The sequence below is a fragment of the Mus caroli genome, unplaced genomic scaffold (genome assembly GCF_978045245.1).
Source record: "Mus caroli unplaced genomic scaffold, Mus_caroli_1 scaffold_2, whole genome shotgun sequence".
Lineage (NCBI taxonomy): Eukaryota > Metazoa > Chordata > Mammalia > Rodentia > Muridae > Mus > Mus caroli.
Genome location: NW_028227257.1, coordinates 37,976,035 through 38,003,652, shown reverse-complemented (window position 1 = coordinate 38,003,652; position 27,618 = coordinate 37,976,035). Strand labels below are relative to the sequence as shown.

Sequence of the window (27,618 nt, the reverse complement as noted above, 5' to 3'; positions counted from 1 at the left end):
GATTAAAGTGTCCTGGGCTTGGTCAATGTTTTCCATAGCAAGTCATTTATAACGCATTTTATTTGAGAAGTATAGAACAATCTAAGAGCTAATTTAAATTATAAGTGCCCTTGAAAGCCATGACAGGAAATGACTCTCATAGCCTTTTAGCCTCGTGTAGTGATTTGCAATACACTTTTGGAAAAGGGCTTTTGAGTGACTTGGTTCATTTTATGTACATTTCACATCCAGAAGAACCCATGAATTGCGTAAGAGAAATTATGATGCCAAAGAATTCCTGCTTATCAAAAATGTGACAAATACACAAACTTTCCATGGTCAAATACTCCAAAGTTCCTTGAGAGTCCCAATATTGGCTTGAAGTCCACAGGCTCATCTTCTTAGTAGCAGTGCAAATATTACCACAGAGATAGGATGCTAAATGTGCCCCCAACTCTGTGTGTGTGTGTGTGTGTGTGTGTGTGTGTGCGCGTGTATGTGGAAAATCATTACGTGCCCAACTCATTGGAGGACTCCCTAAAAAAGTTTTCAAACAGTAAATGAATGACCCCTTGAAGAACTCTTAAAAACCTTCTCCTGTTAGTTTTGAAAATTATTTATTTGGGAGTTTTGTTTGTTTTACCTTAAAATTAAACTTTTGAAGATAGCTTTGGACAAGTGGTAGTCCCATCCTGATGTAACGCAGAAAATTCGGAGGTTTGACACTACCTCTACTTTAAGGAGAGGAGCTTCAATAAGATAACACAAAGAACTCCAAAAACATTTTCTACAATTGGGCTCATATTTGAATAATATGGTATCTTAGAAATAGTTTGGGTACCTTTTCCTGTAGAGCAGAGAATAGGTCTTGACAGGTAGGATTGGATTTAGTGAGGGTCAAAGAATATAAGTGTTAAAATAATGTTAAATAATGTTAAAATAAGAAAACTGGTAAAGATCAGGTGTGGAATTATTTTGGATTTAGTCCAGTGGGGTCACCAGAGGTGTAAACACACTATAGCAGGGAGAATCAAATAATAGCGCCTTATTCTTAGGTCAGATGATGGCAAAGAGGATGTCACTGAGAAGATCAAATACTTCCTAAAAAGTCCCATGCGGTGCTGTATGGTGTTAGCGTGAGTTTGGGAACATGAAAGAATCTGCAAAAATGCTACATAACAATAAAAAGTATTAAAGATCAGCAATCCCGGAATATAAACCTCTTGTCTCTGTCTTCCCTGTTCTTTTCAGCCCATAGGACTTCAATTAAAGGTCAGCAAAACAAGAGGTTAGGGGTAAAGAATGAAAAGGATGTCCCAGCTTCCAGTGTGAAGTGGAGAACATATGGCTTCAGCACCGAACTGATGTTTGGATTGTTGTATAGACACCAGCAATCTAAATGCAGCATGACCATACTGTCCCTGAAAACTTTAAGTTTCTTTCAAGTATTTTATTTTCTAAGCATGTCCATTGAAGCTGGAGATGTGCTCAAATTTCTTTAAGAGTTTTGGGGGGTGGGGGAAATCTCCTTTTCTTGTATTTTCTAGAGGATGAAGATAGGAGACAAAGCCTGAGTTGCTTCATGTTTGATCCTTTGTCCTATGTCTGCTCATTGTAGAGGTAACTATAGTAGAAGCCTGCCTGATATCGTCCTGTGAAAACCCCAGCCTACAGTTCTGATTCTACTTCCCAGGGCTAGGCATGCCTCAGAGCATACTACTAAAATCTGGAAGATGAGTTTCCAGGACTGCAAACAGATACCACAGTCTTGAAAGTGGAATAGGCAGAGTTCCAAATAGGGAATCTGCTCAGTCTGGTTGTCCTTCCTGTCCTCCAGGATCCTGCAGAAAGTCTTTCTCCTGAGGACAAGAAAGCAGATTTGAAGTTAATATATTTTTCTACTAAGGTTTCCAGGTATGCCTTTTCATATCACACACACACACACACACACACACACACACACACACACACACCAGAAACATAAAGTATAATGTAGCATGAGTATTATATGAGGGAGATTCTCACAAAGATTTTATTCATTGCTTGCCTGTGTTACTGGGTGTCATGCCTGTACTTTACCTGGAAACCTTCCAGGACCCTCTCCCACTTATTGGATTGCATTGAAGCCATTACACCTTTTAAAATGTCCAAAGATGAAGCCATCAATAGCTACAATGAATCCAGTCTACAAATTAAAGCATGGCACCCGTTATCTGACACTTTGATATCGAGATTTAAAAAGCTGTTTCAATCGAAACCACACACAATAGGATTCAGGCTTCTGAGGACCTTGCACTTGCTTTCTACATGAGGCAGAGTTTAAAACTAAGAAAAGCTGGTTTCTGGTAACTTCTTTTGAAAACTTTAGCAGTGAGATCTTGGACAAGCTGCCCTCTCTTCCTTCTCTGTCTCATCACCTGGCAATGGAAAATATCAGATGGATAATGAGAACCAAATAAGCTAATGATGGAAAATTGACTTTTAAAACCACAAATCCTCACAAATGCTACTATTCCTGGAGAGAGTATAGGAATTGATGTTTAAAGTTGTATCTTTTTCTATTGGTATTCTGTTAAGACAGGAAGAAAATTACATGGAAATTAGTCTCTGGTAAACCCAAGCTTAGATGGGCAAGGGAAAACCAGTGGGTCCAGAACTCTAAGTGGCTCAGAGATGCCATCCCATGGAAGTATTTCTAGATTCCTCCTCTCCAAGTGATAAAAGCCTTTTCAGTATTTGACTGTCAACTCTGGGCTGATGCTCAACAAGTGGAGAGACAGCTAAAAGATGACCATAAAAGAACAAGAAACAGCAGATCAGGTGTTGGGGATGTGACTTAGTCATTAGAATGCCTGTTTAGCATTCAAGATACCTTAGATTTGATCTCTAGCATTACCAAAAACTACTTTGGTGGCACACACAGGTTATCCAATACTTGAAATGAAGGGACAAGCATGTTAAAAGTCCAAGGTCACCACCAGCTACATAGTGACTTTGATTTCAACCTGGGTTATATGAGTCCCTGCTTCAGGGAGAACACAAAGAAAGGAAGAACCGATGTGAAATAGTTCAAATCACAACTCAATATGTGATCTTCCATGATACATAGCATGACAGCAAAACCATTATTTCTAAAGAGCTGTTCCTTTTCCATGCTCCTCAGAGCAGGACAGCTTGGGCTACTAGATAAAGGGACACATGGGTTTAGTGTTCAAAGAGCTCCAGGGATTGAGTCTGAAAGTTGCTATTGCATTGGCTTCAGCATTCACTCTACAGTTGCATCTTCGGGTGTCTGGTAGTCTGTCTGTATTCCTTTTCCATCCAGTATACTGATTTATTTTATCCAGTTTGTGTTATTTTGGCTAACAGTCAAAGCCCATTTGATGGTAATTTTGCATTGCTCACTCTCTTGTTGTTTAATCATTTCTTCAATGATCCTGTTCAAAAGTTCCTTGCAAAACCCAGCAATTAAAACCTTTAATATCTCCCCTTACACAAGCACACTTCTTCCCTAGTTTCTTTAAAGACAAAAGTGACTTCTGCAAGAGCATCCAGCAACTGAACTGATCTACAACATAGTTGTGTAATATCTAATCTGCTGAGAAATTGTCTTACAGAAGAACCTTTGGTTAAGGGCCCAGAGAGGAAGGTAAAGACATTAAAAAAAAAAAAAACACACAGAAACTCAGAGGAGACAAATGGGGCTTGATGAGCCCCTGAGATGAATACCACAGGCTAATGCGAGCAATCAGCAGGTTTGTGGAGAATATGCTGATATCTGCAGAAAAAAAAACGCAATGGCAGAGGAGAGCTTACGGATAAACACGGGAGCTCAGAAATATTATTGCTAGCAAAGCCTTGACATTTTGACCATCTCTTATGGTTGCAGGTAGACGGGAAATGAAGGAATCTGCTTTTGCAATTGATTAGTTTTTCTGTAATAAATTCATCCAAAGTGGTATCTCAGAATTCTCCTAGTGAAACTCTTATCTCACAGCAATCATCCAGGAAACCCTCATTAATAGGAATATTTTACCATAAGATGACAAAGCTAACAGGAAACACACACACACACACACACTCCAAAAAAGAAAGATTGAAACAAACAAACAAACTTTGAATCAAGATTAACTGTTGGTTAGAAGAGAACTCAATTCAGGACCTTGATTGATTGCAATCGGCTGAATGTGTTGATTAGCATCCCCCTCAGTCTTGCTGGGTTTATTGTTGCCAGCAGGCATCAGTGAAAAAACCTGCACTCTGGGTTATCCAAGTCATATACAGCTCACCCTCTCATGCCTCTTGGAAATTCCTCTGTGATGGTTATTATAATGTTTCTCTCTTGATCAGTTTCAAGCATCTCCAAACAAAACTGAATGAACAACAACACAAAATAAATCAATGTAACATGTTCACACCTATGTGTAAGCATACAAGATCCCATGTTCTTCTTATAGAGGTACAATAAAAGTCTGTTTGGCTTGTGAGATTCTGATACTCTCCTCCTCCTGGAGGAGGGTTCCTTAATCCTTGCTGTCTGGTGAACATAGTCATTTACTTTTTCTTATTTGAAGAAACTTAAACAGGGCTAATTGATCTCTTTGATTAGAATAGTATGTAGGAGGTTAGGGAACTTTGTTCACAGAAAAAAAGCATATATTCTACTGAAACTCTAGAGATAAAGTGGGAGATTCCTGGGTAAGCTCACCACATCTTTCACTGAGAAATATAAAACTCAGTCTCTTCACAATTTTGGGGATACTACAGGAGATCTCTATGTTCTTAGGAAGAAACAGCAGTTGCATGTCATTTCCCTATACATGGACTTTTTATCTGGAGACAGAACACTCTGGAAAAGCAAAGGTTTGATCACTTTGTTCCAACCTAACATGACTCTTAAAGGTTGTCCTAGCATAGACTCACGATAAAAAAAAAAATTTGCTTCAACTTCTTTTAAGACTGTGTTACACAAATGGAACTGCTCCAGTTCTCTGCCAGATGCCACTTGCCCTCTTCCCTTCTGTGGGTGCTCACCTTAAACTCCTCCAATGTCTTTTGGCATGCAAATTCACATCTCAGAACTGGCTTCCCTGGAAATCTAAATGTGGACAACTATTTTGTTTCAACATGTATAACACATGCAAACTTAATGAGGCTCTTTATCAGGTCAGGAACTATGGAAAATGTCCTAAATGATAATAATCCACCTCCAAATTATCATGTACCATTTATCTAAAATGAATAGACCACTTGATGAGTATTTATATTGTTTCTTTCATATACTACTCTAGCCAATTATAAGTTAAAAGTTATAGCAATGTTTCTAGAAAAATATATAATCTATTGAATTAGTATTCCTTATCTAGACCCTAAGAAATACCTTTTATTCATATTTAAAATAGCAAATCAAGGTCAATTCAAGGTCAAGGTGAAGTTAATCAATAAAGCCATACATATATTGGTTAGTTTCTGGTTACCAGAAGAAGTAGAGCATATCCAACAAAGATATTTAAACAGTTTATGACACATGGGGACTGTAAAATTTTTAAGCCTTTGCCATTTGTAAAGGCCAGTTTATCTGTACTGTAGAAAAATAATAATAAACTAGTTAGTTCAAAAGGAAAATAGAACAAGATTTCACCAAAGTTGTCAACTTTGAGGGATATTTCAATGAGTAAAATGACTCAATAATAGATATTCAAACTGCGGACCCTTTGGAGAAGGGTGAAGGGTTGGGTCTTAAGGTTTTCTGGACACAGTGTACTGAATTACTTTCAATAATTCTTCAACATGATGCATTTTTAGAGTCATATTTTGGAATTGCTCACCACCATAAAACAAAAGTGTCAAAGTCATTTTATTGTTCATCCTAGTATATAATGTCTAACTCCAGCAGTGTCTGGAAGTAGGCAACCTTTTTTAAAATTCTGGTTATAGGCGAGTTTTAGCCTCTCACAATTTCTCCTGAATTAGTAAGGTGTGGCTACTTATGAAGCATGTATACCATGCAGTCTTCTGTGGCCCCCTAACCAAAAGTGGCACAGAACTGGAGTCTATAACCTCAATGCAAGGGTGTTAAGGAGTGGATGCCTAATGTTTTCTTCTTCTCATTGTTTTTTTTTTTTTTCCTTCCTTCCATTTCCACCACTTAGCCATACAAAAAAAGAACTAACACTGTTTTTTAAGTGTGTGTATTTAATTTATTGTTAGAGTCATGTTCAAGTGATAAAACCATTTCTGGGAATGAAGGATAGATAGTTTTATTTGTAAAAGTTACCACTGTGATTCTGTAGTATGTCAGGCATTGAGCCCTTCATCCAAGAATAAAGTGGCTAATATTCAGAAGACCTAATGGGTGATCCCTCTCATCAGCTATACCAACAACTGTTAGCTATCTCCACTAAGTTGGGCCAAGATATTTGTAGAGTCATTGTTAACTTTGTGAGAATGCCATGGTTTTCTGAGGATGGCAGAGATACATGGGCTAACATTGCAGGAAATTCTTGGTGAGACGGTATTTCTGATTCTTGGCTGCTTTGGGGTTTCCACTTCAATAGCAGGTACATGATCTTCTCAATGACATGGTACACTCAATATTAAAGGAACATTAGTAATTCACCGATAACGCATTTTCTTATCTGGTTATTTCTGTTTAAAAACTCAAAACTTAAGGTGAAATTATTCCATAGAACATTTTACAGGTATTTACCCTTCTTACACTTTTAATTACCTATGGTTTTGAGTCTTTATCTGATCTAACACAAGAGTTTCTTTTTGTAAAAGTATCTATACTCAGATATAGTTCTATAGATAGAATTTTACTGGAAGAAAATCACTCAACATGGCTGTTAGTTTATAAGGAAGGAAAATGTCACTTAAAGGCTCCTTTGACTTTTATTCTCATCTATTCCTTTAAGAGATATTTTTCTTCCTTATAAAATAACCAGCCATGTTGAGTGATCTTCTTCCAACATGTATATGTCTTTCCAGACTCTTAAATATTCCACAGCCCTCCTTCCTTCATACACCTGAAAGGTAGCTTACATGTGGTCTTTGACCCACTCTCTTTCTTTATCTTTGTACTTGGAGAAATGTCCCTGAAAAGTAATTTGTGAGTCCTTCTCTCTCTGAACATTCTTGACTCTGCTGTGTTGGGGCATCATATTTGTAATAGAGATTTTTTTCATGTTTTCTTTCAGTTGTCACAGAAAGATACAAAATGAAAAGATTATTGATTCTGCCCAATAATCACATGTGGCAGAGACTACTTCAGAGAACTTTAGTTAGAAAGGCAAATGTTTTATTTGTGTTTCTTGATTTCTAGAATGGGACAAGTTTCTGATTATTTACTAATTGCTAACAAGAATTCTGTAATTTAATCTTACATGAAATACATATATCTGAAAAGACCAAATTGAAAACATGTCAGATGATAATTTGTTCTAACTTTAAAACAACAATTCTAATGAGTTGTGTGTATGAAACAAATGCAACTTAGTCCATACTTCATGACATAGTTTATCTAGCACTTTCTGCAATTCATCTTTCAAACTGACTACAAAAAATGTTTCCTCTATCTTATGCCAGTCATATTTTAGTTTCATTCAAGGAATCTTCTGTTCCCATTTTTTCTTTTATTTAATGTCTGTGCATCTGAGTATATGTGTCACATGTCTGTAACCACAGAAGTAAGAATAGGGCAACAGGGTATCAGATCCTCTGGGAACTGGAGTTACAAGTAGCTGTAAGCTACTTGCTGTGAGTATTGAGAACTGAACCCAAGTACTGTACATGAGAAGCAAGTATGCTTAGCCATCAATCCATCATTCCTAGCCTGCATTCCTATTTCTTAACTGTAGTCAAGTTGCCATGATTATTGGTGTCCTAGATGCTCTAACAACATGCTAATTTAGCATGTACCTGAGTGATCTGACTATATCACTGAAATTAACTTTAAAGAAAACTGTCATCTCTGCAATTCACCCTACCTCTAATTATCCCATTGAAGTTACTATAATCCAGTCAGTTTTTCTGACTTGCTTTCTCTACTCCATCAAGTACAAGAACTACCTAAGGAGGTAAAACCACCATGATCATGATACTATTTCATTTAAAACATTTTAGTGTTTAGCTCTCAGAGTACATAAGGATCATTGAGACCCCTATGAAGCATTCTTTGGGACTCTCTCATTCTTAGTCATCTCTCATTCAGACTCCACATTTTAGTTTCTTATGTACATCAAGACTTTTCCTACCTCCACTCCTGGCTTGCTTCTTCCACCACTTAGGATGGTCTCATTATTATTCTCAACTGATTACATATTAGGACCTAGATTGGGTTTCAGAGTTCTGCTGGACCTGACTCTTCTTTTCTGACCACACAAAGTCACTAAATACTCTTCTATCTAACTCTTGCCACTAATCTCATAGGGTTTATGTGTTCCTGTCCACTAATCCATCATAATATTCCTGAAGTTGGCCACAAATACATACTCAACACATGCTTCTCAAGTTCTTAATCCAGAAATAAAATGAGATCTCAGACATGTCAATCACATTTTAGAAGATTGAGAGGAGGAGGAAGAGGAGGAGGGGAAGGAAGAAGAAGAACCAGAAGAACAAGAATAAAAACAAGAAGAGCAACAACAAGAAGAAAAGGAACAAAAAGAACAAGAAGAAGAACAAGAAGAGCTATGGAAATCAACTGAAAATAACACAAGCCAAGATAACCATAGTAAAATAGGATTTCAAACAGGCCCTGAAAATAGCAAGAGGGAAGGAGGCAAGGGACTCTACAGAATAACTTCATCTCAAAAATCGGGAAGCTAAGGGATGAGAAGTGAAAGCAACGTAAGAGATACTAATGCTAATTTTGAAGCTTGGCTGAATCTAGGGCCCACTGCTTTCTGACACATTTTATTTTGAGTTCTATAATTTGGCATATTCATGAGAAGCACTGGTATAATTTGATTATATTAATTTTCCCTAATTAAGTTTATTTGGGAAAATTGCAGAGATGCTCTCTTTTCTTTCCCACTCGTGATGACTCTGAGGTTGACATTTTCCAGCCACTGGCCATTTCCTCCTGCATCCACTCTGCTCCTGATCATCCTTCACAATGGCTTGGTTTTAGTCTTCAAAATTCCATGCATTTGGTCAAGTAAAATATTTGGATAAGGCAAACTATTCAGTAAAATTCTTCATGATACATTAATTTGCATGGTACTAGTAATATTTGGTTGATTAAAATGAATGCCCAGGCATCAAATCAAAGAAATATTATGAGTCAAGGAAAAAGTACAAGTTGTGCATTTTGATATGTCTTAGTCATGGTTTATCTCATCTCTCTCTCTCTCTCTCTCTCTCTATATATATATATATATATATATATATATATATATATATTCTAGAATATAGAATACACACACACATATATATGTATATGTATGTATATATATATATATATATGCCAGAATCTCCCACTTTACCTGCTTATCATAGAGGGTGAAACTCTGAAGTTTTTGTAATTGTGAGACATGAAGTTGTGATAACTTTCTAAAAGCCCCCTTCTTTTAGCCTTTGGAATTGATTAGAATGTTACGCAGATATGTATTCCTTCCATACTCGCTACTTAGGAAGAGTCTATTTTCTTGCACCATTAATTTTGTGCTTAGACATGGGACATTATTTCACCAAAGAATGTTATAAGAAGTTACTCAAACACAGACTGAAAATAAGTTGGTCTCTTGAGCCTCAGCATTGCCATGAATGACCTTTCTCTGTCCTCCTCCTCTTGGTCCTAAAAGGATCACATGTGGACAAAAGAGGAACAAAAGCAAAAACAAAATAAAATGAAAAATAAGATTTGGTATGAGGAACCAGCTCTAGACAATCAACTTGGGCACTTTTCACAGCCTGCATCCCCCAGCTACTAGCGTCTTAATACGGGCAACAGTAAAAGATCATTTCTTTTGAGACACTGACTCTGAGTAGTATCTTGTAGAAGCAAATGGTTAATTAACTCCTGACTCATAGAATATGCATTTGGACACACCCCCGCCCCCGTGCCTGTTTGTATGACCTTCCTACACACATAACTATCTTGCTGGTCCTTGCCTTTTGCTACTGTTTTGGCAATTTTGCTATTTTCTTCGGCTGTTTGTAATCCTGTTTGGTTATCATTGCCTTTGCCTTTTGTATTGTCAGTTGCTTTCTTCAGGTCCATTGTTTTTTAATTTGATTTGATAGTTCTAGTATATCATTTTTATACTTGCATTCATTTTCGTTTTCTGTTTGCTTCTCTGCAAATTGCTTCACACCCTCACTCTTTCATGTCCTATGTGTCTGCTGTTACCCATTCCAAAATATTCATTTTGTTACCTCCCTAATTTCTAATACTTGGTCTTTGTGGAACAGTTGCCCAGCTGTATCCTGTTTATCTTTTATTCACTGAGTTTGTCTCTAAATGGAAAAGTGTCTTAAAGGGCTTGAAATCTTGAAATCCCTAGGTAACTTGATGTTTCTTTCTAGAGCAAGTGGTCTACCCATCCCCAGCTGCTCAATTACAAAGCTCACTCATGAGTCTAAGCTTCTCTATATTTGAACAGTTGGGAGGAAATAGGAAATAGGAGTGTGGCACGTGAGAGAAGGAAGAGCCAGTGGACCTTGTCATGCTTATCTATGTTTTCTGAAATGCATATGGGAAAAAAAACAAGGCAAGAAGTATAGCCTTTATATCAGGACTGAAAACCAAGTGCCTGTTTGTCAAAATTTTGAAATGTGTCTGATTCCTCTCCATTAACTCACAGCAATGTTGGAGATAGATTTGACGAACCTGGATCACATCACCAACTTAAGATGCCAAAAGACAGCTCAAGACAGCCATCCATATGCTTCTCTGAGGTAATTTGGAATACAGAGAACACAGTACCCAAACTGTCCCCCAGTGAAGCCTGCCTGTGAGAATGGAAAGGTAGATGAGTACTGCGAGGATTTTAAAGCTCTCAGTGGAACTGGAGGATGATTTCCTGATGGAGTGAAAGGAAACAATGCAGGGACAGAGAGACTTTCAACTCCCAACTGCTTATTTTTTGATTGACTTAGTGGCGATTGCTCAATAAAAATTCATGTTGTCTAATATAGGACCAGCAGTTGCCAGGCTTCTCAGTAGAAATTATATACAGTAACAACAAAGGATACAGCAATCCCTCAACCCCCTAAAATGCCTTGGGAGACTTAGGAAGGTCAGAAAGTATTCAGTCCATTGTCCTAAAACCTCAGAAGGTGTTTACAGACTGTTGCAGCATCAGTATTATCAGTATCATCAGCATTGTCAGCATCTTCAGCATCATTCTCCTCATCTGTGAAATCTCCATCAAATCCCCCTGCCATATAATGAATTCTTTTCACCAGTGAAAAATAATTCTTCATTGTCCCTTTTATTCAACATTCATGGGACTAGCTGAAGATTAAAACAAGTGGCTGTATCATACTAGGAATTTTAACATACATTTCTCCTCAAATTCAAAGATGGGTATATTGAGCATTTCCGGGGCAACCTGAGTAATTGCCCATTGATGTTTCACACTACCATTTTCCTGACCTCTTTCTTTTTACTGGACAATGTCTTAAATTTTTAGAGCACCGTGACTCAGAAGAGATGGGACTTAAAGAAATAAAATATATAAACTCACTGTTTTAGAGGCCTTTAGTACAAGAACCTGTTTTATAGAACGAGTTCTTTCTGGAGGCCCTAAGAGAACATCTTCTCTAAACCTTGCTTCTAGGTTCTAGTGCTTATAGGTAACTGATATAATTTCTCATTCGTGGCTATGTAACTCCTATCTCTCCTTAAAGTTCTTTGTTATTTCTATTTTCAAGTCTCTTTATTAAGACATTTAGTATTGCATTTAATCTAGAATGAGCTCATTTTTTAAATTTTCAGCTAAATGATATATGCAAGGATCTATTTTCTAAATATAGTTATATCTATTTGGGAATGTCATTCAACTTACTACAGACATTCCTTGATGTCTTCAAATCTTCAAGTCTTCAATTCTGCCTTGCCTTGAGCTATGAGTGATCCACTGTGCTTGGCTTTGGATTTTGAGGTGACCAGAAGAAATACCATGGGCTGTTCATATCTTATTATAAGATGGTATTGCAACTAAACACAATAGACCACCTACTGAGCCACTGCTTACCTTAACCCCATTTCTACTGCTGTTACAAAATACCACAAGCAAGGCAGCTTATAAAAGGAAGCTTTTGCAGTTCCAGAACACTAGATTCCATGATGGCAGGGCAAAAGCATGGTGGCAGGAGAGCTCATACCTCAGACTATAAGATAGAGGCAGAATACATATTGGGAACAGCACTGAGAGTGATTGGAAATCTCAAAGTCTGGCCCCAGAGACATGTGTCTTCCAGAAAGACCACACCTTTTAATCCTCCCCAAAGAGTTTCACACTGGGGACCAAGTATTCAAAGATGAGCCTATGAGGGCAATTCTCATGCAAGTCACAATTCTTCTTTTCTAGTGGTCTTGTTCTCACACAGGATGCTGCAAAAGAAGAGATACTCTCTCTAATTGTGGACTATGTAGATAATTGAGACTTTCCCAACTTCCCTTCCCTTTCTCTCCTCCCTTCTTCTCCCCTTCCCTCCACTCCTCTTTGATCCTTTCCTGCCTAACCTCATCTCACCTCTATTGTTTCCACTAGTCTTCTCTCCCTTTCCCTCCTCTCTTTTTTCTTCCCTTCTCTTTTCCAGCATCAGTGAACATAGGCCACCCAGACCTCACAAACTCATGATACCATGGGTACTTACCAATGATCTCTGGTCTACAGGTCTAAGAGACTCATCAAGCTGGACACCTAAAAGCACATTAGACATGTGCTAACTATCCTCCTGTTGCAACATTTAATGACTTCTTAAACTAGAGAAGATTTTTTTTATCATTTTTAATACCTTTGGTTTCTTCTGCTAATTGTTACCAGGGATCACAAATGTTTCACAAAACCTACCTGATTTTCATTCTGGAATCTCCGTATGCACAAAAGACCATATAGCTATCTTGGTAAATGAGGTGCTTGTCACAGCCCCATGAGAATCCTTTGCCAGCCAGCATCCCTCAGCTAGCACCACTCCGAGAATTCTCAGTGATCAATTCCATTTCACTTATTAGTCCTTCAATTTAATCACTCTGACACTCAATGCTAAGGTTCTACTGTATTCATTTGTGTTTATCTAAATCTGACCCTATAACTGCCTCTAACTAGTGTTATTTATGCATTATTATTATTGGGTGTTCTCTAAAACTGTCAGCTTGAGAGTTTCAAGATGGTGTTTAGAACACTCTGAACTATTTACTTGAAATTGGACAGGCTGTGAGAGTTATATTTTCTATATCAATATGCATTCACATGTGTTTCTATGAAATGAGGCACAGTTAGACACCAATCACGCTTTTTTATCTTGCATTTACTCCTTTGTCAGTCCAGTATTTTAACCACCCCTTCTCTCTTCATCCACATATGCTATGATACTGGCATCAAGCTTCTAACTCTGGTGATTGACTGGCTGAGCAGATTTCCATATAGCTTCTGAAAAATAAACAGATGTCTGTGGGATCCAGACCATGACACAGTATGGGCTCATTCACTGTTTTAGTACATAAAACTCACTGCTTTAATTCCAAGACCACGCTCTCTTACTCTAACTCCCAGAGTGTAGCAGCACAGCTATAGAAAAATTGTGCTACACTGGCTTCAGATTCTTGCCTCTTAGAGATTGCCCAAATCTGAACATTATCTTGTCCTCAAGATTTAACTTCTGCCCTGGATCCTAAAATGCTCTGATCTAATTATCTGCCTCTGTTTTGTCTACTCTACAGGGAAATAATGGTCTCTGATGCTACTCCACAGAGTCTCTTCTGGCTAACGGTGTGTAATATACATTGCATTAACTCTGTCTTTTTCCATTAAAAGCTGGCAACTTCATGGACAATTCATTGAGTTCACTACTTTCTAGAAATATCTTTTAAAATAAAGCTCTTTAAGGAATAACTTTAAAAACCATATTCATAAGACATGCATCAAAATAAGTAAAATTACAGATTCCCACTTCAGTGAAGCATTTTACTCTGATTGCTTAGATATCCTTCAGAAAATATAAAATTGTCCCAACAGTTCCAATATTGCCTAGGAAAATTAATTAACATATTCATCCTCTTGTTTTCTTGTAGTTTGTTTAAACATAGTCCATAAAATTATTGAAGGAGAAAGTAAAAGGCAGGGGAAATTTTAGAAGTTTCTTTTAAACATCCTTTGCTTCAGGGTTGTTAACTTCATGTGAAGAACACACATCCAGAGTTTGTCTCATCACAGTCAAATGAAATAGTCCGGGCAGACTTATAAACCACCCAGGAGTGATCCTGATGTGGGAACTAAGATGGAACCATGCTATGTTCTGCATGGCACATTCAAAAATGTAATGTCTTAGTACAAATTGGACATAGCCAAGACACAATACTTAGTAAATGTTAAAGAGATTATCTTCCGTGTTGCAAACTATTGGGTGTTGGGAAGGAAACTATCAAATGGAAATGCATATTTTAAAGGGAATAATCAGTATATCCTTTATCAGCATGACAAAGACCTGGTCAGTTGGCTTTGTTAAAATAACAGGTATACTGACTCTCTTAAATTCTGTGTGTTTAGAGGCAGCAAAAGAAAAAAGTGGTGTGAGAGTTCTGTATCTACTAAGACTTTCCTATTTCTAGATTGGCTAAAATTCCTGACATCTTTATCTACTTATTATGACACTTCATTCTCTACTGACTTGTATCTTTGATTGGCATGCCATCATTGAAGCATTATATTTTGGCTTGTCTATGTATTACTAAAGAAATTGCTTGCCTTCAAACTTAATTTGGTGCCTGTCCCTGCTGTCTTTAAAAAGGATAGCAATATAATGCATAGACACCAATACTTCTTTTTATCTTTCCTATATAGTCTGATATTCATTTTATTTAAACCAGAGCAATCCCCCCTACAATACAAAGAACCTTTTATTTTTGTCAGCTACTATGTAAAGGCTTCAATCATCATAGCAACTATGAAAACTATTTTCAGTGACCCACACATTTGCTCAGAAGACAGGATGTCAACCTGGCACAAAGCTACATAATTCTTTTTGACTCTGAAACTGTTGGTACCTATTCTGAGACTGGTACTAAACAAATCAAACTGTTGCTCATTGACTCTGTTAAAGAGAAAGAGAAAGTTGGGAAGGCCAACCATTTTCTTATCTGACTTTTATACTTTTTCTGATGTATCTTTCCTGATTCACTGCCTTGCTACTGACATTACTCATCCTGAGGGTTAGTGAAGATGGCGAGCTCAGAGTTTCAAGAAAGCACTACCATGCACGATGCCCTTAGGTCAACTACAGAAATAGCCATCCCTAAATAAGTTTGACTCATATATACAGAAACAGAGAGAGACTGTCAACCCATACTCCATTGTTCTGTGGATGGAGTTGTGGCTTGTGCCATTTTGGTGTTGTGAAATTACTATTTTTGATGATACTTTAGATCAGTAGGTAGAGGTAGAATGGTTGAATGAGGGAGGTGTAGGCATCCTTTCTTCACAAATTCCCTTGGATTGCAGTAGTAACTAGAGATTATATATATATATATATATATATATATATATATATATATATCTTTGATTTTATATTGTCCTTAGAAAGCCAGTGCTGGATGCAGCTTATTCTTACTCGAAGCTATCTTCATGATTCTCAGATTCAGTTGCTGACAATAAAATAAAATGAATATAAATGGCCTAGGGTAGCTCCAGAAAAATAGATTTGTCCAATTTTTCCTTACCTTCCATTATGTATCCATCCTTTAATGCCTTGCCAGTGAAAATCAGCATCCCTTCTTCACTGGTCATTTTTTTTTCTCATACTCAGTTCCTCTGCTGTTCACTTGCTGTTTCTGCTTTCTAAAATCTGCATTTTATTTTTTTACATCTGAAAAAATATCTGAAATTGTGATTCCTTTTTTAATTGGAGGGCAGAAATGATGCCAATTGCCCAGAATGGTATCATCTGTGAGAGTGAGCACCGAACCATGTGTTCAAGGTAACGTTCCCTGTTTGTTAACACAGGGGAGCCATTGGCATTGGCAGCATCACATATGTCTACATTCTAATTTACATTGGAATACTAACTATCGCTAAATATCTTCTGCAACATTAAAACAAAACTAGGCATGTATATGTATATGTGCATTGTATATGTGCAATGTATGTGCATATGTATATTATATAAATTGGGTCAACTCAATTAGTGTTAGTAGAAGTGGCCATATTGTAGTAAAAACCTCAAAGATTGAGAACCGTAATGTATCTTAGATGCACTCTGGTGTTCAGTCTGTAGGTAAACATTTTTACAAAACATATACCCATGTCTCAATGAAAAAGAAAAAAGAAAAAGGCATTTACATTTATGCCAGATTTTCTTACTACATGCTTTAAAATTAAGTCATAAACCCAACTAATTTTTGTATGTTTCTCTTTGTGAGATGTTTTTGCCCTTCCTTTGATATACATTTCTGACCCCCAATATTGTGTTTGACCTTCCTTATCCCGAGGGATAGCAAATATGAAGGTCTCAGAGTTCCATGGAAACAACACTACCTACTTCACATCTGGATCAGTATCACAGACATCAATCCCTAAGCTATCAAAAATACCAATAAAGATCAGGGTGGAATCGTGGTAAAAGGAGTATTAGGACTCTTCTATCAATGAGAGTAAATTTCAGACCTCTCCTTGAAATGTGAGGTGGAGTATTCTATCACATTGTTGACTTTGATATGACAACAGAATTTAAAGTGATGTTAGAGGAAAGATGGACAAGCCTGTCCAGGTTTCCTTAGGGCTTGGGGAGAGGGCAGGTAGAAATTCTTAATTTTCTAAGAAACCTCTCCTGTGTTCTTGAAAACTGAATGTGATTCAAGTACTTCCACCTCAGCCCTCAGAGTCAGATTATAGATGGATGGATCCGGCAGACAGGTACCAAACAGAGAATTTCAGATTGCATCAAAGCATCTGATTGATTGACCTTACCAATGGAAGAGGCAAGACAATTCTACATATAAGAAGAAAAGAGAAGTACATGCCCCTTCTCTTCATACCCACAGCCCTCATACCCACAGCTCAGCAAGCCTACATCGGCTTAAGGAACTAAATCATTACTCTCTCCTTTTCCACATCAAAGCTTTCACACACATAAACCCTCTGTCCTTGTCATTCTTAAATGGCATGTACAAAAACACAGAGGGAAGTTATGAATCTTCCAGAAAGGGTGCCCAAGATGGTAAAGGGGCATATATAAGAAACACGGGTGAGTGAGTCCTGAGATGACAAGATTGAGCTGCAATATAAAACTATAGCATAGGTAGTTTAAAATCAGCAGAGGTTAAAAATGAAATTAGTTAACATATAGAATAAGTAATAATTATGTCAGGTTTAGGCAGAAAAAAAAAGAGCAGAAAGCACAGGTAGATGGACGCTGTCTCATTGGTAACAGCTATACTGTATAAAGTTTGCTTCCCATGCAATCTATTCCCCATTCTTATTACAAAATTACAACCAGAGATGAGGCTCTACACTTGGGCTAAAGCCTACTCTTAGGCTGCAGCTAGTGACTCAGTAGAATTGCCTTAGCACTCCTGCTCACCATTTAGAGGTCTATCACTCTGACAAATTCCTTACTACATGGGCTGGTGAGGTGGCTCGGTGGTTAGAATTAAGGATGCTGTTCATACAGAGGACCCAAGTTCAGTCTCCAGCCACCATGTCACACAGCTCCTAATTGCCTGTAATTCTAGCTTTGGGCAGTACATAATGCCTCTAGTGAGTACCTGTTCTCACATGTATATATACCTTCACATAATTAAGAATAATTTTTAAAATACATTCTTTAAAAATATCTTCATTACAGAAATGTCATACCTCCCCTGTTCCAGCCCAGAGGCTGATTCAATTTGTTTTTGTTTTTGTTTTTGTTTTGCAACAGCCATAGCCCAGGGGTGACTTTGATCCATTCCTGGTAGGATATTCCTAATATCTCCCTACAACCTTCCCTATAGTCTCTCATTGTTTAAAAAAACAAAACAAAACAAAACAAAACCCAAAATCAAAAAACAAACAAACAAAAAATCAACACAACAATAACAAAAAAAAAATCATTCCTCCACACTCTGGCAACCACTTACTTATAGGACCATATGATTTCAGGACATATTTACCAATAATCCTAAAATTCCTTTTCCCCAATCTTTTTCAGTAGTGTGGCTTTATGGAGTTTTTCAAGATACACATGGCTACTGAAGTGATCTAGACTTACAGGCTTCAATTTCCTAACCCACATCTCCATGACTGCTAATGCTTTTCCTTCTGTTCAGACTAGGCATTTCAGAACTCGAGTGAAAGTTGTTAATATCCGTCTCCTGTACTGTGGAGGAAGAGAGACTTCTCCAGGGATGTTTCTAGGTTAGAGCCTAATGTCCCGTTAACATTTCTCAAGATCATTTTCCTGGTGGCAGAATCATTCCTACAGGGTTGCTTTTCAGCCCAAGTTGCCAGGCCTTAGGGGTGTGTGTGTGTGTGTGTAGTGGTGTGTGTATGTATGAGTGAGTGTGTGTGTGTGTGTTTCTACCAGTCTATCTCATTTATTTCTTCTCTACTGTTACATACTGAAGCTTAGGAGGTCTATGGAATATACCCCAAGTATGACTCTGAAGCTTAACAACAATTATGGGCCAGGCACTATGGTAAAACCTGGAGTTTTAGAAAGAGAAAAAAATGTCCTTTGGTCTTTTATTAGAAAACTTCTCACTTATTGAAGGCATTTCATGCTATGACAATTGTGCTAGCTATTTTGACGAAGTATAGAGTAGAGATTATGCTTAATGAAAACATTCTGGAAATAGTAACACTTGAAATTAAACATCAATGGATGGAAATAGAGTCTCTAGAAAATAACAACACTCCTCCATTGGGGGCCCTGTGTTCCATCCAATAGATGACTGTGAGCAAAGAGAAAGTACCCAAGGAGCTGAAGGGGTCTGCAACCCTATAAGTGGAACAACAATATTAACTAACCAGTACCCCCAGAGCTCGTATCTTTAGCTGCATATGTAGCTAGTCGGCCATCATTGGGATGAGATCCCAATGATGAGACCTTGGTCTTGCAAACTTTATATGTACAGGAGAACGCCAGGGCCAGGTGGGGGTGGAGAGGGGAGGGTATAGGGAACTTTCTGGATAACATTTGAAATATAAATAAAGAAAATATCTAATAAAAAAGAAAATAACAATACACACATGAAGAACAAGAAGTATCTCTTATGCATATGGATATGAGGAGGTAGTATGTAAGAAGTGCTACATGCTAGGCATGTAGGCAAGCTCGTTAAAGATGTTAGGGCTGTGCTAAGAGAACCATGCTATTTCTCTGAACACATTTTCATTCTGAAGGGCTGATTCTGGATCAGGTAGGCAAGTAGGGAATGACTGTGTCCTGTGAAGAGAATTACCCAGTGATTGAGTTAAAGCAGCAGTCTGTGAAAGCCAATGGATGAAAATAGAGTGAATACAGCAAGCAAGTTATACAGAATAGATGGTTTGGGATAAAGCCTAATCTCTGAGACTGCGAAATTTGGCAGGTTACATACCACTCACCGAGATAGGATTAGATGACATAGAGACAGATAGGATGAGTTTTCCCACTATATTCATATTAAGATGTTGACATTAAAGCCTGGGTCCTCAAAGAAAGGGTGATCACTTGTAGCTGGAGGACCAGAAGATCTCCCAAGTTGGATATCATAATGTCTGCAGAGATATGGAAAAGACAACAAGGATAATGTTTTAAAACAGTTCTTTGTATGCATCACCAGAAAATGACATTATAATGCTACCTGCCTCAGAGAGTAACAGAACACAAATGGCAAATAGTACATCTTGATGTCAAGGTGATTTCTGTAGAATGGATCTTAGTCACTATTAACAATCAAAGTTAATTTACTGAAACTAATGAGGAAACGTAGACCACTCTTCATAATATATATGATAAAGTGGAGAGACATTCCCTGGGACCCTTGAGAGATGCCTGTGATGTCATCTACCATAGGTATATAAAAAACAAATCATTAACTACTCTTGATGGTACTGTTGCCAGTTAAACAGAAGCAGAAAGAATGCAAGAACCAGAGGAACAGAAAGTCTGCTCTGATAGTGTGCCTTCTCATAATGAGAGGGAAGTGGTACCTATGAAAGCTCAACAATACTATCTACACAAGCCCTGAATGATTCCAACACCAATTTACACCCAGAGTAGATGATAGAAATCTCACCAGGCCCTACACCTAGGTGAAGAGGTATAGGCAATTAACAAGTGATGAGAGAGTGTGAATTCATCTTCCCCTGGGACAAGCCCCCTGATTGATTGTCTATTACCAAGTGGTCAGCCTCACAATAATATGCATGCACACAACACTAGAACGACTCAGCAGGTTGTATTTATGTAGTTATTCCTTTATATGTATATGTAACAACAATGGTTAAAGCTGTCTCTTGTGAGACTATGCGGGGGCCTAGCAAACACAGAAGCAGATGCTCACAGTCAGCTATTGGATGGATCACAGGGCCCCCAATGGAGGAGCTAGAGAAAGTACCCAAGGAGCTAAAGGGATCTGCAACCCTATAGGTGGAACAACAATATGAACTAACCAGTACCCCGGAGCTCTTGTCTCTAGCTGCATATGTATCAAAAGATGGCCTAGTCGGCCATCACTGGAAAGAGAGGCCCATTAGTCATGCAAACTTTATATGCCCCAGTACAGGGGAATGCCAGGGCCAAAAAGTGGGAGTGGGTGGGTAGGGGAGTGGGGGGGGAGGGTATGGGGGACTTTTGGGATAGCATTAGAAATATAAATGAGGAAAATACCTAATAAAAAATATTTTAAAAGGAAAAAAAGAGAAAAACAAGTCATAAATTTGGGAGGGAGACAATGGACCTGGAAGGGGTAAAAGAAAAGAGAGGGGAATGATGTAATTATATTTAAAAAGAAAACAACTTTAGAATTATCCCTATTCTGATCAACAAAAGTTTTTACGTGTGTATAAATGTACACAGTACCCTACAAATACACAATTGTTCCCAATTAAAAACAAAGCCAAATTTTAAAGAAAAACAAACACAACAGATAAATAATTTAAAAGCTGAGGGAATATACAGAGTATGAATATTTTAAAATACTGTTTTTATAATTTTTATAAATATAGAAACAACCATAATTTTTATAAATATAAAAACAATAATTAAAAAGAATGTCAAGATACTAAGACTATGTCTCTGATAACTGGTGTGGTCCCACATTAGAAGATGTTAGGAGAAATGAGGTGTTGTGGGTCCTTCTAAGTGACAACTTACTAGATATGGAAGTCAACTAACTGAGTGGACATATTCTTGGTGGAGCGTCAATGTGCTTAGCTAGTCTAGAAGTCAAGGGCTGTCTGAATGTTCAGACAGTGTGCACATGATTGCCTTTTGCTCCTTGAACCATATTCAGCTCATTCAAAGACTCCTTTTCTGTTTCAAATCATTTCCACACCCGTTTTGATCAATTTCAACATGGGATATTAGCCTCAAATGAATCAGGTTTCATACGTTCTTAACTCACCATGCCATTATTGAATACTGATGACTCTTTTTAGCCGGAATGGCCTCAAGGGTCAACTTAGAACCCACTGCTTTTGTTCAAAAGACTGTACTTGGATCATGAATGCTATAAAAATTATTATTTTCCCTCAAAATATATGAAAAACTGTTTAAAAATTTAAAAGATCCTCTGAGCAATTTGAGAATATGTGATTATAGAAAATCTATGAAATGAATGCATGGTTATTTCCACTCCAGACACAGCACTGACACTAGTGACTTATTCATTTGAAAAAATTCCCTTGCATTATATATGTGTGGGTGCTGTGCTTGCATATATGACTGTGTACTACTGTGTGCCTGCACCTGTAGAAGCCACAAAAGTACTACATAGGATCCCCTGAAACTGGAGTTTTAGATTGTTATGCACATATGGTGCATATGTGGGTGCTGGAAATTGAACACAGATTTTCTGGAAGAGCTGCAAGTGCTCTTGACTGCTGGTCATCTGCTCAGTTCCATTGACCACTTATTTAAGACTGCTGGGGCACAGGGAGGTACTTCAAATACAACTTCTGATTGTCTCAAGCTTCCAATACTTTTGCAACTTGCTTTTACAAACTAGTACACATATCTCGAACTCCAACATATTGTTTCTGTACTCTGTGATATAGTTAATAAACGGAAAGAGAGAAAATCCCAAATACCAGAGCTGAAATGCACATGCTACAGAAGGATGCACTTATTATGTTCTTAAGAATGGTAATTTTGCCTCTCCCAGTCTGCAAGGATTACAGCAGGTTTTGATTAGATTTTGTAGCTAGTTCCCTGAGACTTTTGTGATATGTTTAGATAGGTTTGTTCAAAGCTAGAGTTTTTAAAAGGTTTAGTTTGGGAAGGTAAAAATAGGTAGGGAATAATTACATCTAGATTCTTGGAAGATGGGCTGAGCTTAAACTGCTCTTTGTGTTTTTCCAGAATGAGGCTCAATACCAAAATCATATATGGAATGAAGAAAAGAAAGTGAAGTGGTAATATAGAGGGGGAAGGCAGGCAACAGAAGTCACCTTATCAAATCATCTTTAATCATGAAAATTAAAGCTTCACTCTTCAGTGGAACCCTGGGATCCACATAAAACTCAAAAGCTTCAGACTATCCCATCCAAGGGAGAGCAAGCCATCCTATGCACACCCCTCTCTGACTGTGGTTGAGAGCTATTCCTGGGGGCCATTGTCCTCATGTATACTATATGTAAAGCTCAGAGGCCTCCAGCATCAGGCAAGAATCCTCAGTAAGGAAGTGAAGTCTTAGCAGTGGAATCTCAAGAGGGTCATCTCAGAAGAGTTATTGCGTGGACAAGGGTAGAGCATTGCTAACATCAGCTAGTGAATGCAACATTTGGATCCTTCTAAAAATTCATACATATGGGCTTTTGGATGCTTTAGAGCTAATTATTTGGTTAAAAGTTTGTGATGAAAAAGCTGAAAGTTGATTCTTTCTCCCAAGCTTGTATGGACATGCAGCTCCTGGCAGAAACAACCTTTCTCTTAATGTGATATTTCTGAGAGTTTTCTTATGGCAGCATAACTGGGAGCATAATTGACCATGAAGACACAGTGTATTTCCATTTTAGCTTCTAATCCATACTTGCCTATTCCATTAATGTGTGGTCTCTATACTCACCAAATATTTAAATGAGCAAATGCATGTATGACTGAAACTATTTTGTGGGGGATATCTTTTCCGAGGGTCAGCACATTGATACTGAGAAAGGAAACAATAAATGAGGAGAGGGTTATTAACTATAGAAGTGATGAGGGACTGGAAGCCATGAGTAAGTTACATTCACAGGTACAGATGCCATGTGTGTGAGCTCCAGCCTTACTCTGTGAGCTAGATCCACCTATGAGGAAGAGAAGGGGACTCCTCAACTACTGAAGCCACAACTCAGGCATCTTATTTAATAGTTAGGCAAGTTTTCTATATTCTAATATGTCTTGTCTGTCTGCCTGCCTATCTCCCTGCCCGTGTACTTATCATCCATCTATCTCTTGATAAATACACAGATATGCACCTAATATGTGTTATTCATAGGGTGAGAAAATAATGCCAAAGAAATAAGGCCATGTGTGTCAGGAAATATATGATCATCAGCCCGTGGGCATTATTCCATGTGCTGAGTAAAGTTCTGCTAACTATGGAGCTGGCAAGCTGTGACCCAAAGGCAAATTCTTGCCCACTACCTGTGCCTATGAGTGAAGCTCACTATGCACAGCTGCATTCATGACTTTATGTACTGTCTCTAGCTGCTTGGCACTAACAATGGTAGATTTAAACTGCCCGCATCCTCTCAGTGTTTTCCATCTGATCCTTTACAAAAGAGGCATGCCAATCCCTGGCACAGAACATCACTAAACTGAACACTTTCATTCTTTCTCTCTAAACACAGCAGTTTGATGATTCTATGGCTGCAGGTCATGATATGGTTCTTTATTATGTATCATTGCAATGGACAGTTTTTAATACTATGTTCTTTCTAGCTGCTTCTTTGGTATCATCCTTTGTATAATTAGCAGATCTTGCTTTTCATTTTATTCCTCTTTTCTCTGTTGAAATAGATGCAGTGGAAGGACAAGCTCTGTGCTAGTAATAGCAGAAAGTAATGCACAAATATTTTGTATATTTACTGACACTATTTTGTCCAATTCCAGAGACACTGGAGGAAATTTAATAACAGACAATTAAAAAAAAACATGTGTGCAAATTCGTGGGAGTCTAGCTATGATTATAACATGGGGATGACAGGAAATCTCCACAGCTGAGTTGCACTAAGATGGATGCAGTAAGCAGAGTCTGTGGAATTCCAAGGATGCACTGTGCCTGCTGATAGGCACATTGTGTATGCTGATGTAAATACCATATTTTGTGGTAAGGGATTCAGAGAAAGATGGTGGTGGCTATGCCATTCTCAGGAATGATGAGAGGAAATCTATTTCTGTAAAAGTCAAAGGGACTGAATTAATTTTTGGAAAAGAAAAGAAATGTGGCTTAGCATAAATTTTAAGTGTGAGTTCATTATATCAGTAAAGAGAAAGAGTTGGTGGTTTACTCATTAAATTTGGAAGCTAGTGCATGGCTTGATGTGATTTGGGTTGCAAATGGCATATCTTGAGCTGTTTTCTAAAACCTGAATAAAATACTGTGGTAGATATTTATTAATGCCATTAATTGTTATATAATTATTAATTATATAAGTAGTGCAGCTAATGATTTTATTAATAAACATCTATGTTTGGACCTGTCTACCTGCTTCTATGAGTTCACATAAAGGCGGTGGTTTAGTGTACACATGTTCTAGCCGTAATAGAGAAAGAACACAGTGTAGAGCAAACAGAAAACATTGACATGACAACTGCATTAATTTTTAATCCTCAAATCCAAGTGGAATGTCCAGTCTGAACCATGAGGGACTTAGGCTAAGGAGAAATAAGATTATTCTGACAGTAGAGCAAGTCATACCCAGGGATATGGAACTGAAAGAAGCAAGAAATGTCTTTTCTTAGAGTCTTATAGAAATAGAAATGATTTGTAATCAGCAGGGATGCAAATAGTTTTCCAAGTGGATAAGACACAAGAAAACTGTATTTAACTTCAGATTCCTGTCCAGATCCTACTCTTGTTACTAATTAAATCATTCCAATACAATTTGGTGAGTATTTATTAACTACCCACTAGATCAAAGGATGAATCTAGAGTTCAGGGGCTTTATTATACATGGAGATTTAGAAAACTGCAAATGACTGTGATTCTCTCAAGATCATTAGAAAGAAAACTGAATTCATTGATGACAAGGAGGAGAGAGAGAAAGAGAAGGAGACAAACAGACAGAAATAGAAAGAGGAGAAAGGTAGTGGAGAGTTGTGAATAACTAGGAAAGGAAGGGAAATGTGTTTAACAAGGGTTATTTGATAGTCTAAGGTTTAAAATAATCTTTAAAGGTAGAAAAGATTTGACTCATAGAGATGGATGAAAAATCACTTGAGACAGACAAAATGACCCTGAGTAATGATATGGATCCTCTTCGGGGAAGCACTAAGTCATCTATTTAAGAGGAAAGGAGGGAAGAGATTGTAGAAGGAAGCTGGCCTCTTCCTGTGGATGCCCCCAAATGCTAAGCTTGAAATTTTTTGTTATGATGTTTAGCACAGTAACAATAATCCATGCAGCACTGGTGAGAAAGGAAAGGAAGGAAGAAAGGGTTAGAAATCCCATGTAGACACTGGAATGACAAAGCCTGTGTAACTTAATTTGGAAGATCACAAAGATTTATCTGAAAGGAGTCAGATAGCTCCACGCCCAGGCATGGCATCTTCATAGAGATGACTGGAAACATCTGGGTTCATCTGGACCCTGTTCCACAATTCTACATAGAGCATCTTTATAAAAGTGGTCTCAAGTAGTAGATTATTTGTGTGCAGCAGCCTATATATATGAAATAAAGAAACATGCACTTTCTTATGCTTGGTAAAGTAAAAATACCTTGCAAACATTGTAAATCGTCCAAACCATCACCAGCAATTTTAGTCCACACAGTCTCATTGATTCAGTGTGTGACGATACCACGATGTAACTGTCCCCTCCATTAGCTCACATCCCACTAATTTCCAATTTGAACTGTAAGGAATGGGATTGTTCTCCCACATGCCTTCACGTGAACTGTGTTCATGTTTCTCCTGAGTGTTGTCCTAGCACTAGAACTGATGCACCATGGGGTATATTTGTCAGCTAACACTTTCCCACGACTGTTGTTAAGAACTTATACGCTTGGTGGAAGTGTGTGTGAATTGTCCTTGTTCTTCATTCACTGGTATTCTTATTAATTTTACCATTTGAGCTTTTTGCTGGGATCATTTTGACACTGAATTTTAAAAACGGACCAAGAAGTTTTCATACTGTGCCTGCTTAGCTAGCTCTCTTATGCTCTAATGACAGATGAGAGAAGGAACTATGTGATTATTACATTAAAGTCTTTCTTCATTGCATAGGGATATAGGGAACACAGCTCTCCAAACTCCACTAAAGCATTGAGAAAAATGATTCAAATAAAGCTTACACTCAAAAGACTTCTGACATTTTCTTGATGATCTTTTAATATATTTAAGCCAAATGACATTTAGCTTGAATGACACCACCCTTTAACATATCTGTTCCTATGTAGAACAAATAATCTCAATATCTATCACATGAGGATTATGTAGTTTAAAAAAATACTTTCAATTGGTAAAGTTTGGGTAATTTGAGGATATGCAGATTTAGCACAATCTTATTCAGTATGTTTCCTTTCTAAGGAAGAAACCTGAAAATAAATTTGGGCTCAACTGCCAGGAAGTCAACGGAAAAATGATATGTGTCTGTGAGTAGTATACACTAGACGATACCTCCTTACATTTCCTGCACTTAAGAGCCATGTCTGCATGGGATCCTGCTAGAATGGATGCCCTAAAGTATTCATTTTCCAATGCAGGAACAGTTGAACTCAGTTTTTTCACAATACTTTTATCCCTGACCTTTTTGTTTTCCTTTCCATCCCTGTTCTTTCCTGTGTGCAGTAATACTAATGGATTCAAGGAAACTTCTTGATACATACAGGCAGCAACTCCTGGTGCTGATGTTGATGCTGCAATCACTGGTGATGCTAAAGTAGATAGCAGTATCTCTTCTAATGTGATATTTTCAAATATGAAATTAACTGAGTTAGATTATAGGAGGTGCTTCTGGAATGATAGATTAAGTGATCCTTCTCAGAGCAGGCATTTAGTGGAAGGCAGAGGGAATTAAGAAAGTAACACAGCTCATGTAACAAAGGATAAGGCATGTTTCTCTGCTTCTCTGTTCTATTCATA

General features: G+C 37.7%; 1 protein-coding gene and 1 long non-coding RNA gene across 10 annotated transcripts in view; both read left to right on the top strand.

Moving 5' to 3' along the window:
- The window catches only part of Macrod2 (mono-ADP ribosylhydrolase 2), a 2,026,591-nt gene that overhangs the window by 1,554,866 nt on the left and 444,107 nt on the right, over positions 1–27,618 (top strand). The window lies entirely within an intron of this gene.
- LOC147005795 (uncharacterized) lies at positions 1,816–13,921 on the top strand. The gene is made up of 3 exons (XR_015044838.1): positions 1,816–1,893; positions 10,788–10,881; positions 13,874–13,921. It is a non-coding gene; the product is annotated as an uncharacterized LOC147005795 (long non-coding RNA).